Genomic DNA, 12,405 nt, shown 5'->3' with positions numbered 1-12,405 from the left:
TGGCTGACCTGCCTTTGGTGCGCCCGCTGGCAGCAGCCAAGCTGACCCCCAACCTGCTGTTCTTTTGTTGCGAGGAGACACTATGAGTTAAATGCTCAGCAGAAAGAAAGCATGGCTCCTTTGGATGCCCACCTGGTTTTTATTTCCCTGGGGAGGGGTTACGCCCTGTCACAGGGCGCTTGCTTTGGAGAACAGCCCACTCCAAAGCAGCCGGCAAAATTCTTCCTGAGCCACGAAACAATGAGACTCACTAAGTCTCTAGCAGCAATAATTGCTTCTAAAAAAGGCTGATGTATTTAGTCTGCTTATGTTTAGCAAACATGTTTGCTTCGCCCTTTGAAGATAATGCTGCATGCAGCACAGCATGGCAGGGAAAAAAGAGGAAGAAATGGCCTGTGTTTTCAGCACATTTACTGAGCAGTGGCTGGTGGGAACCACAGCATTCAGTAATGCCTGTTAATTGCCAACAGTTGGGTTTGTCCACCCCCTGTGGTGCTTGAGCTGTGGGCAGAATGTCCTTGTGGAGTTGTACAAGCTGGGAGTGCCATGGCTGAGGCTCTGGCTGGTGGAAGGGAGCAGTAGCCTGGCACAGTGATTCTAGTCTGTCTGCAAGTGTGGGGCACCCATAAAGTCCCCTGGCTGGGGACATCTGCAAGTCATGCCTTGGTGTGGCTATGATGGAAGCAAGCGTCCTTACAGGATGGCTTTGACCCTTTCCTAGGACTGTTACCAGGCGTGTAGATCTGGGTCTGGCACAGTGAGGAGGGATGCTCCTGTGATACTGCCTGCATTGGACCCATCCCAGGGAGTCGAGACAGTCTGGGACCCTGCAGAGGAGGGAGCTCTTGCTGGAGTCAGGGACCACGCTTCTGGCCAGCCCTCTCCTGATATGATCTTAATCCCTCCCTGCAGGTCCTGATCCCCCCTGTTCCTAGAGCCAACTGTATAGTTGCATCTCCCCATAGATGACGATAAGATAAAAGGCTGACCGTGTTTTACAACAAGAGAAGCAGGTTTAGAGGATGACAGGTTACAGGAGAAAGGGATACAGGTTTCCAGCTGCACATTCCCGCCGGCGTGGCCGCCTTTGATGAGGGCTGTGATTGATGCTGTGTTTGGAGCAGGCAGCCATCAGCCTGCGACGCGCTGACCTTTCCCTGACGGGCTGAGCAGCTCTAATGATCTTGATGGAGCTGGCGATTTGTATATTGGGTTTGATGTACAAGGCTTGACACGGCATGGAGGAATGGGACTGGAGTATGACTGACAGCCCATTCCCATTAAGGATAGTGAGGCACAGGCTGTTCTCTGGTGATTCCTTTCAGTGAGAATGCTTTCGACGAATTAGATTATAACAGAGAAATTTTGATGTTAAATATTTTCTTTTTAATAGCTTCCAAGCAGTTAAAAACAGATGAGAATGAAGTAACTTGCAGGCCAGAAGGCTTATCACTAAAAAGGCTGTCTAAATTATACACTTAATATTTAGTGAATTATTTTAACCTAACTTTAATGTTCAGTCCTTAGGCAGATAAAACAATGCAGTAGTTTGCATCTAGGATTCTTTTTTTCTGTATAAAATTTCAAACCCTGGACTTCTTGCAGGCAACATTAAAACCTTTTAATTTCCATGAGTTGAGCTGTGTATAAATCACACCCTGGTTGGCACATCTCGTGGGTGCTTGTGGCAAGAGTAATGAATTTCATGGTTTGTTATGAGCTACTAAAACCAACACAAACACAGAAAGCCCGTTGTAATCTCAGCATATCATTCAAGGAAGCAATTTATTCCTAAGTATGAACAAATGTCAAGCCACGAAAACAAGTTGTTCTTACTAATTAAAACAAAGGGAAGAATAGCAAACATCTCTTGTCATGTGTGTGTAGTGCCAGGCTGTCTGGGGGACATTGGAGCTCCATCCAGCTTCAACCAGTGGCTCAGCCAGGCTGGGAACCTTGCCATCGCTTAGGACAGGATGACCCTCTCTGTGCATTCCAGGATGAGCATTGGGCCATGGTCCTAAGAGAGCTGGGGCTGGGAGACCACCTAAGCTTAAATCGAGATGTCACTTTTCATAATTTTATTGGTTTTTTATGTTTTTGGGGCTTTTTTTAAGGTTAGCCTGATTGTAGAAGTCTTGTAATGGGTAGAGTTTGGGGTGGACCAAAACAGCACATGCCAGTCCATCTACTGTCATCCAGGTCTACTTCTTGATACAAAAACCCATTTGGGCATCTTTCTTCCCACTCAGCAGTTGCGAGGTGAAGAGCCAGGTGCATTCCTGACCATGTCTGATCCCCCTGTGTCTGCAGATACACTGGGAAATTTAGGACTTGAAAAAGGCTTGAAGACATCATGAAAGCCCCTTTTTGTTTGTGACCCAAAGTGCGGGATTTCCTCCCTGACACATTACAAGAGAATTGGCTGGATCCAAAAATGTGCTGGATTTACCACCTCCCTGTGCATTTAACACAGTTTGCATGAAAGCAGCAAACAGGTCTTTTTCCTTAGCTGGCAAAGGGCAGGCAACTGTGTCTCCTGGGTGGGAGTAGAAACAAGGCCACCTCAAACCTTCAGTGGTTTCAGGGGAGTTTGGCTGGAGGTTTGTGCAGCCCCAGGGCCTGCCTGTGGCACCTGACTGGGTGCTGGGTCTCACATGGTGTTGGCCAGGGCAAGGGAAGCAGGAAAAATCCTACTGGCAGCCAGGAGAGAGATTTGCACAGTGTGGTTTAAGGAGGTAAAAACCAGACTTGTGTTACTCGTCCAGGACACCGTGCTGGCTCAAGACTCACCTCTGAGCACGGAGATGGTCAAGGCCCCTGGTCTTCGGGGATGCACATCTTTGATGGTGGGACCAGGCAGCGCATGGCTAGTGCAGAGGGGAGCTCAGTGACTGAAGACAAGAAATCCTTAGGACATGACCACTGACCCGAAACACCCTGTTAGACAGGTTTGAAGCCAAAAAATAAAATAAAAATCATCTGATGTGACAGCAACCCTGACAGTGTCAGGCAGCAAGAAGGGCGGCAGCAAGGGAGTCCTGAGCTGCTGCCAAGGCACATGTCAATGCAGACTTGCAGGGTTAGTTGGTTATCCTGGAAATACATCTTCTATTTTGTGTAAATGGAAAATTAATTCGTTGCTGATCAAAGGTTTAGATCTTTGGAAAACATACCACCAGATAAGCTGAAGATTTATGCGTTTCTTTTGTAACATATTTTCAGTGAGCACTTTATTGTTTGTGGAAAGGCCCCAAGAAAAATATGTGATTACAAAAATAACTGTGTTGAGTTTATTTAGCTTAAATTATGATAGTGCTTTAATGAGGCTTTTGTAGACATCATTAAAGGACACTATTAAAAAGTCTTCAGATGAGAAGCCTATCAGGCTAGCAAAGGGAAGAAAACCACAGGAACAGCCGGGTTGTTTTTCACATTCGGTTACAAATCTGATTTCAACATATAAAAGTAAAAAACGTAGTAGTGTCGAGTTGAAGCTGGAGGCTATGAAAGCCTTACCGTGTTAAGCTCTATAAAGCTTCTTGCATTAAGGTGATTAAAAAAAAATGAGAGAGAAAGAGATACAGCGATTGAGGAAATGCCATCGTTGGTGTGCTCCGTGTGTCACGTCAGGGCATGTAGCCCTTGATTAGAGACAGTCGGTGGGTGAGGATCCTTTTGGGGTGCCTTGACATGGAGGGGATGGGGGTGCAAGGCAGTGATGCTCAGGAGCATCAGCGCAGTGCACTGGGTCTTCTGAGGCATCATCCCTGTGTTTGTGTGGTTCAGGGCTTCCAGAGGACATGGGCGGCACAGGCTGAGCTCACAGCCTCACTGTCCAGCTCTGGCTGTGCACTGGAGGGTGCCAGCCAGGGCTGGGCCTGTCGTGCTGGGGGAATTGATAGGAAATACAGAAAATTGTCTCTAAAATCAGCCGCAGTGCGTATGGGCTGTACTTCCCCTTCTGCGTCAGCTGCTGCTGGGCTCGGTGGTGTTTTAAAAACTAAATTCCTTCTTGCAAACTGACAGCACAGCTCTCTACCCATGGCTCTGCCAAAAATGAGTGGAAGGCAGCAGCAGTGACAGCAGGAGGAGCGGGACTGTTTTGGTCGGTCTCAGGCAGCAGCCGCATGAAGGTACAAATGGCAGCCCTGAGGAAAAGTGGAGGAGGCCAAGTTTTGGGATTAATGATCTGCATCTGATGTTGGTCTCTCTGCCCCTCCCTTCATCCCATTTTTCTTTGAGATAAGACACCCCTGCTTCTGGCATTGAAAGATGTGGGCAGAGTCTACTGCCTTGCTCAAAGAGAATAAAGAAAAAAAGAGACCTCAACCTCATTTAAAGTCATGACCTGTATTTCATAACTCGAGTTCTCCAAGGAGCTTTTCCCATACCTTGGGCATATCCCTATGTATCTCCTGAAGAGCCAGGCATTTGGCTGGGAGGAGTGGGGCTGTACCCTGCCACATAGGGTCATCTCCCTTCCCTGCTTACTAAGAGCTTTTTGCAGTCCCCTTGCCTTTCCCATCCAGTGTTTGCAAAACTGTGCTTTGTCCAGCCTCTCATTCTTCTGCTTATCACTGCCTTGTGCCCAGCGACCACACTGGGCTCATCCTGTCCTGGCACTGGGGCGGGAGCTCTGGCTCTGCAAATTACAGGGGTGAGTGTGGGAATGGAGGGGAAAAAAAAACCACTGTGGGAATCCAATTCTGCATTTCTGTGGTCAGAAAGAGCAATGGGAAAGTAATCTGTTATTTTGCCTGTTGCTGTGAGCCAGGACAGGCTCAGTGTGGGGAGGGGGACCTGCCATCCCTCTCATCCCAGGCAGGCTGGTGGTGTGTGCAGTGCAGGGGACAGTCTTCGTCCCCATGGGCAGCATTTTGGGGTGGCAGAAGCTGGAACCTCTGTGACATCCCAACGTAGCAGTGCTGTGCAGTGCCCTGGCACGCTGCAGCAGAGGATGTTCACTAAATAATTCAGAAAGGCAACTTGATCTGACATTCATCAGGTTAGTAGCCCGGTGACCTTGAGGGCACCAGTCTGCTGTCGCCGTGTGTGGCCGTGCTGTGCAACCCATTGTCATCAGGAGAGTCAACATTGTCACATGGAGCCCTATTGATTGACAGACAATCAATACACCAAGGTTATAAAATGCAGCATTTATGAAATGTGGGCTCTTAAAATAATTTGTTAAATTATCTGTAGGGATGAGTTGTGCAAATGGCAGAAAGTTTAAAGTTGACTGGGTTTGGCTCTTTCTCATTAAAACTAGCAACAAAGGGAAGAAAGGTGGTGCTGCATTTACAAGCAGAGCTGTCCATCTGACACCTCTGCACTGAAGCAGGGGCTTTCTGCTCCTGATCTTTCTTTATTTCAGTAGCTTTTTACTCTGGGTCGTTCGCTTCGTTGCTGGCAGTTGTCAGCATCCGTCCTTGTAATGGTGCGAGTCCTTCACGTGACCTTTGATAATGTGCTCCACCAGCTCAGTATTCTCCTTGTTGCTTAATGAAACACCCATTCCACCTGCATAATGTGCAGAATCCGTCAAGAAATCTTGTGTGCCTTCTGGAGCTATTCCAACACATGACCTTTTCACAAGCCTTGCAGTAGGTAACAGTATAATGGAGCAATTGCCAACGAACCAGCAGCTTTCAAAGCAGGAAGGGCTAATTTCCATTTCCCTAAGACAGTTGTGTGTCCAAACGTGGCAGCTTCTAATCTGATTTCTTGTCTCAGAAGAGCCTGTTTGTTGGATTTTGTGGATATTTAGATTTGCAAGTATTGGAAACAAGAAGTCTGCCAGGAGCAATGACGATCATACTTGCTGTTTGGAGACACAAAGCTCTTCTGCTCACAACTATTCATGCAGCTGAGGTGTTACAAGCATTGGTCTTGCTAGTCTTTTACTTCAGCTCATGATTCTCACTCCCATTTTATCTTTGTGGATCAACTTAAAAGTTTGCAGTTGCTGGTGTGATCCCTTTCTTGGGGTGATCAGTTGGCCAAGAAAGCCGAGCAGAACTCAGCATTAGGATGCTTGGCTGTGTGGGGACGACACTGCGACACACCCTGGGGTGGGATCATGTCAGGCTGGTGTGGAGCAATGGAAGCTGCTGTAGGTTATTACACAGAGCATGTTGTACAAGAAATGGGGTTGAACACTCAGGCTCGTGCCCTGCCAACCCTTCCCCAAGTGCGAGGCCGGGTGGTGGTCCTGCTCCAACAGCACTTGGGGCACTGAGACACTTTGCTCCGAAGTGTTTGTAGCTAAAGGGCCTTTGCTCCTTGAAATTTAATGCAGATAAAGACATTTTACTCATGTGTTCAGTGAAAATTAGTGCCTACAGGACCTGCTGTATGGAGCAGTTCTTGTGCCAGTTGCAGCCCTTAGTCACTGCTGCGTACTTTTACCAATACATTTCCAGGGAACAAGGATAATTTCTGCTCTACAGCTTTTCTGCTCAACATTACCATTTTATAAGCAGGCTTCTTTATTTGCTTTTGCCCAATTCAGTTTTGTTTCATTTCCTTTGTATTGTAATTAACATGTTCTGAGTTTAAGAGGAAAAATAAATCATCTTGGGGCCGTGGCATGTTAACCATAGAGAGGCAAGCTGACAGCCTGCCTGCAGTGCCGGTTCAAGCTGGAATGGGCAAAATGGACCAGTTTAGGAAGCTGAAGGATACGGGGGGATTTTTCCTACAAGTTCTGTTGCTCTGAGGAGTTGGAGGAGACCATCCTTGGCGCCTGCAGCCATCTCCAGCAGAAGCCTTTTCTCCAAGAAAGGAAGGTCTGACCTAGCTGGATGCAATAACAGGGTCAGTGCTCAGCTCTTGGACTTGCAGCTGCAGATTTAATTTAAATGGGGGGGGAAAAAGGAGGGAAAAAAACTAATAATAATAAAAGGAACTATAAGTGCTCAAATATTTAATCAATGCCCCTGAATATTTTCTTTCCTCTGAAGTTCTCTGAGCCAGTTCAGATCTCTGCACGTTCTTGGTTTGTCCCACTTGGCTGAGTAATTTGGGGAGGCTCCGAGTGGGAGCTGGGCTTTTTTGTCCCAGCTGAAGATCTCGCCCCTGAGATTTTTGAGTGTAATTCCATGTAATGAAACCTAATTTATGAGCCTGAGATATAATAGTTAAGGTATTTGAGGCTGCAGAAAGACTCACAACTGTAGTTTCTGCATCCTTCTGTGTTCTGTAACCATAGCTAATATTGCCAAAATCAAGGGCTCTGAAATCTGGAGTTATCCAAAAAACTGGCAATTCCTGGCTCCTCTGTCTCTTAGTGTCCATTCACCTGGCTGGCATCCCCAGCCCTTGTCAGCCCTAGCTGACATCATCATGCACTTTGTTATCCCAAGGTTGGCAGTTCACAGCCTCGTGTCTGGGACTGCCACCCAGAGCTCCATCTGCATTTCAGTCTCCATCTCAATCTGCAGTTTGCAACCCCAGCTATCTGGACCAGACGGATTCCTCACCAAGAAGCACTGTGCATTGGGCAAGTTTTATTTGCTTTCAGTGGTTTTTTTGGGTCTACAGAAACTAGGTTTTTGAATTTCACTCACTTTTTGCAAATGCAAAAGCTGAGAAGTACACTCTCATCCAGTTGACTTGAATTAGAGAGTCATTTGTGACCACCGAATTCCCAAGCAATGGACTTTAAGAGCAGCAGAAGAGATTTGGCAGCGTAGCTCCTTCCCTGCATTTTCTTTTCTAAGGGGAGGGAAACACAGGGGAAAGAGGCTTCAGCATTCCCGTTGAGGTAGTGTATTCCTGGGGCTCGCAGTATTCACCTGAGACACACATAAAAGGTGTGAATCGTTCATCTGTCACGGCCGTATGAAAGAAAATGTATTAAAATATGCAGTGACCAAAATGCCACGCTAATAACTCGTATTTCCCAGAATATTTAGCCCTGCTGGTGCACAAACATGCTGCGCCTAAAAACCAGTAGGAAACCATAGCAAACGACTGCAGAAAATAATTAAGAAGGCATTGAAAGCCAGGAGAAAAATGATACGTTGCTCGGAGCCAGCGGATCATTGCGTTAATGGCCCGCGTACCTAAGAAACGGTGCCTGAAGTTTGACAGCAAGTCGAGGTTCGGTCAGCATCAAATGAGATGATAGTTGGGGGAAAGATAATTAGTGTCTTCACACCATTCAATTTGGGCTGTTGGTGTGGAGCCAACTCTTTGAAACACGCACACGCAAGCCAGTGAGGAGGATTTTTTTCCCCCTGTTCCTTTGCCTAAGCAGCCTACAGGATTTATTGATTTGGAAGAGCGGGCTGATTTCCATGTAAATAAACGGGCGGGTGGCCGGGGCCGCGGCGCACGGTCCGGGTGGGATGCAGTGACTTTGGCTTGCTGACATCATTGCTCATTAACATGCAGGAGAGGAGAGCAATGCAACAGCAGAGCCCCGCGCCGCTCCCGCGCCGCCAATTATTCTCCACGGGCTGCATCGCTCCTCGTTAATGCCTTGCGCTCGGCGAGCAAATTGGACATCCTCTTGCCACCTCCAAGGGTCATTTAGTGAAAGGCAGGCTGGAGGGGGGAGCTGCTGGATTCATTTGGATTGGGAGCAGAGAGGGGGGCACCCTCCAGAGCTGGATTTCAGAGCGAGGCAATTGAAGCAAAAGCTTAAGACACGCGGGGCAGGAATGGCACGTTTTTCCACGGCAGGTTTCCTCTGGAGACGTGCCGCGGTCGGTTCGTGCCTCTTCTGAAAGGCTCCGACAAAACCCCGTCTGGCGGCAGGCGCTGGCGGTGGGCTGTGCTGGGGAGCTCGGGATGCTTTATGGCACTGCGGTGCTCCCGCTGGTCCTGGGAGCAGCCCACCAGCCCAGAGCCAAACGGGCACAGCTAGGACAGCTCGGAAACCCGACGGATTCTCTCCCCCTGCACTGTTACTGTCAGTGGGAACAGGTAAGGAAAACTGCCTTTAGCCAGCGACTTCAAAGTTGTCGTGGGTATTTAGGAGGGATAGAAAGTCGAACGAAGGAGGAGAAGGAATAAGCAGCATTCCGTGGATGCACGCAGCTGCGTGCTAACTTTGCTCGGTGTGCTGGTGGTGGTGAGCTGTGAGGGGCTGCGCTGTTTCTCCAGCCTTTGCTGTTCTCTGTGTTTATCGATGTAAAAGGTTAATTGTTAAATTGCATTTCTGCAGCTGCAGGACGTCAGGGAGAAGTGCTAATGCCACTGTAATGGACTTCGTGTTTTAAAAATAATCAGGAAGGCTCAGCTGGCTCTAATGGGAAATAAGAAATCCTCCTCTCTCGATGTTAATTGTATTGCTCTGGTAAATGCAGCTCCTGGAAGCCTGTGTTCTCTGCATATTTTTTGAGCAGACTGTATGCAGGCTGGGGCTGTGAATGAGGACGTTGCTGTTCAGATGTTTATTGTGGTGGGTTTGCCTTCCTCAGGATGGAAAGTTTTAAAGTAATAATCTTTCTGCTCCCTTCCTTGTTCATGCCAGAATGCCGAACAATAAACCAACCTAGAACTTCAACCCGGGGGTTGCATTTTGCAGTGCAATCTTTTCAAGTCCAATTTCCTTATTTTCCTTGTCCCTTGAAGGAACATTTTAAGCAGATGTGACACAGACGTGACCTGTGACCGTAGAAAGATTTTAATCCAGTTACTCTTTGTTTTCTAGTCATGATTACTTGGCGTTGCTGAACACGGATTGAATCTTTTCAAGCCGTTGAGGATTAGCGCTGGACAGAAAAATGCCAAAATAATTATTCTCACTAGATGCAGTGTCATCCTTTCAGTTTTAGCTCTCTTATCTTGTAACTTATCTGACTTATTTCCATTCAGTGATTATTTCGCCTGCTGTGGGAGCACTTACACGTCTCGCATCGCTGCGTTGTGTTTATGAGTGTGCCAGCTTGAGCCTGTGATAAAGATTTGTGAAGTAAAACTATCTGCAGCTAACAAGATTATATTTTGATTTCGTGTTTTAATCTCCTCCTGTTGTGTGTTTTCTGACAGCCAGACTCAGCTTAGCAGAATGACCCAGCCTTGCGCACTTGCTGTTGGCAGCCTGGCTCAGGCTTAGCCGGCACAGGCACGGATCAGGCTGGCAGTGTTTGCTTTCACAAGCAGGTCAATATTGCCTGTCTCAAGGGACGCTGTCTAAGCCTTAACTTTTGAAATAATGACAATTTTTAGCCTAGCTCATCCTGCTTCTGAGCATTTCGCCTATCCAGCCAGTTTTTTTCCTTTAGGACATAGTGCCCGGGAGAAGCTGGGATTGCAGTGTGTTTACAGCTTCCCATGGTTTCTGCTTGTCATGCTGCAAATACAAACTGATGAAGGCCCTTAAAATAGCACATACAGCCCCGGGGCAGGTCGCTGGGAACCCGCTTAGCTTAGCCCATCTGGATAGATGGGCTACAAGCCTGGAATGGGATGGGGGAAAGAGAGGGGCAGGAAGATAAATACTGCCTGTGGAGAGCCCAGGGTTATGCAAACTTGAGAAGACAGTGAGGATCCACATGCTGAACAGAGACGGACTTCTCAATAGAGAGATGGGTTTGGATCCAGGAGGCGAACCCAAATCTTGCTAGAACCCCAGGCTTGGAGAGAATTTTCTTCGTTCAGTTAAGAACAAAGCAGAAAGAACCCCCATTTCTGCATCTTGTTAGGCAGAAAAGCCACCCAATGGTATAAGTAAAATCTGACAAGATAACCCTTGGGGTAGGACAGGGCTTTGTCACACAGACCCACATTGACTCTTAGATGTGGAGCCCAGAGAGAGAGTTTGGCAGGGTCCTGCTGTGCCTATTCCCCCGCTACCTCCCCTTACCCATCCCCATCAGCCAGGGACCCCATTGCTCTCTAGGGTTCTTGGAGTTGGGGTTGTTCTGTCATGGGGGACACCAAACCCTTCTCCTGGATCTGTCCATTCTGTACCTTCTTCTACCTTTCCAAATCACGAGATTGTCTTCAGCATTGTTTGCCCACCAGCCTCAGGGTTTACTACCGCTGTTATTGAGCCTGTTCTTCTCTTGAGCTTGGAAACTAGTGGTTTGCATTTCTCCGTGACTGGGGAAAGATATGTGGTTGTTATTGTTTCTGTATGCTAAGAGCTGGACCTTTAAGGGGGAAACACCCCCCCCCCCAATATAAATATGCTGAGAGTAGTGGTAAGCCTGTGTGCTGGCAGGCTGCCTCTGTCGAGTTGGATGTGACAGAGCAGCCTGTTGGATGTCTTTTCTCCTGGTAGCATGGCTGGGCAACAGGCTGGGGCTCACTGCAGCTTCTTTTGCCTCTTCTTTTTCCCACTTGCTTGATCTGCAGCTCATATGGGTGTGTAGCACTTTGCCCACGTCTGTCTAGTCTCTATTATGAAAAAAAATACTGAGTCTTCTGCAAAATGTCCTGAGAGCTCCAAGTAGAGAGTTCTTCTGAGAGCTGCTGAGTTATTAATATCCATTAATTTAACCATCTCATCTTTATGCATCAGAGTTTTCATGGTTCGTGTCAGGGGTTGCAGCTCATGGGAGCAGCCTGGCAGTGTGGTTCAGGTCAGGAGGGTGTTTAAACACTCTGGTGCTCTTACCCAGCTCATGAGGAGAAACTGGAGCCCAAGCAGGGACCACTGTTCACTGCAGAGCACTGAGGTGCCCCTGGGCTCCCTGAAACACCCCGTGATGCACCCAGATCCCTCCCTGTGAATTAGCCACAGGTTGGAAAGGTTGGTTGTGTTTGAATTCATGCTGGGGTGTTGCTGAGAGATCTGGCCACAGTTTGGGGCTGTGGTTCTGTGATTCCTTGTTTGCCTAAGAGGGTTCCAAGGCAGGCTAGATGAGGAATTTGGGGGTTTGTGCATTGTGTTGTGTTCTGTCCTAATTTCTTGGTCTCCTCTGGTGTGCTGATGGTTGTTGACTGCCATGTGGTGCCTCAGACCACAGACAGCAGAAGTGGAAGAAGCCTGGAGGCTGCCCTGGGCTGTACCGTGGGAAAGCAGTGGTTTGGTGACAGGGCAGTGGGGACCCATGGGCAGATGTTCCACTCGTTTCTCAAATGGATGGACCTGATTGACCATGAAGGCAGAGCAACTGGAAAATTCTCAGAGACTGCTTTTGCTCTGATTTGGCTGCATCTGGCAATACTGGGGATGGTTCTTTTTTTCTTTTTCTTAATTAAGCAAGAATAGCTTTTGCAATGGTAAAGAATGAGTTTTAAAAATAAAATTAGTCTCCAGCCCGAGACCAAGCATGGACAACATCCACAGGGGAGAATTTGTCCAAGAGTGGAAATGAGGTTTGTCATAAAAGCTTCAGTGTCATCCTGGATGCCTTCCCAACTGCTGCTGTTGGCACTGCAGAGGTCAAGGAGGAACTAAAAATAACACTGGAAAGTTGAGTTGCCTTGAGCAAATTGAGTGGG

At 47.8% G+C, this 12,405-nt stretch overlaps 1 protein-coding gene across 5 annotated transcripts in view; it reads left to right on the top strand.

Annotated features, from left to right (window-relative positions):
- Nucleotides 1-12,405, top strand: part of PRICKLE2 (prickle planar cell polarity protein 2) — a 104,226-nt gene that overhangs the window by 53,630 nt on the left and 38,191 nt on the right. The window contains exon 2 of one of the 5 annotated variants that reach the window (XM_027640641.1): nucleotides 8,098-8,106. The exons of 3 other annotated variants lie outside the window; for them this stretch is intronic. The gene's annotated coding sequence lies outside the window, so the exon portion shown is untranslated. Of the gene's footprint in view, nucleotides 1-8,097; nucleotides 8,107-8,408; nucleotides 8,935-12,405 lie in introns of those variants that run through there. One more of the 5 variants, XM_027640640.1, reaches the window with a different exon arrangement.

This window comes from Corapipo altera, unplaced genomic scaffold (genome assembly GCF_003945725.1).
Source record: "Corapipo altera isolate COAL_440 unplaced genomic scaffold, ASM394572v1 55, whole genome shotgun sequence".
In the NCBI taxonomy this organism is placed as follows: Eukaryota; Metazoa; Chordata; class Aves; order Passeriformes; family Pipridae; genus Corapipo; species Corapipo altera.
This window is presented reverse-complemented; position numbering and strand designations above follow the sequence as displayed.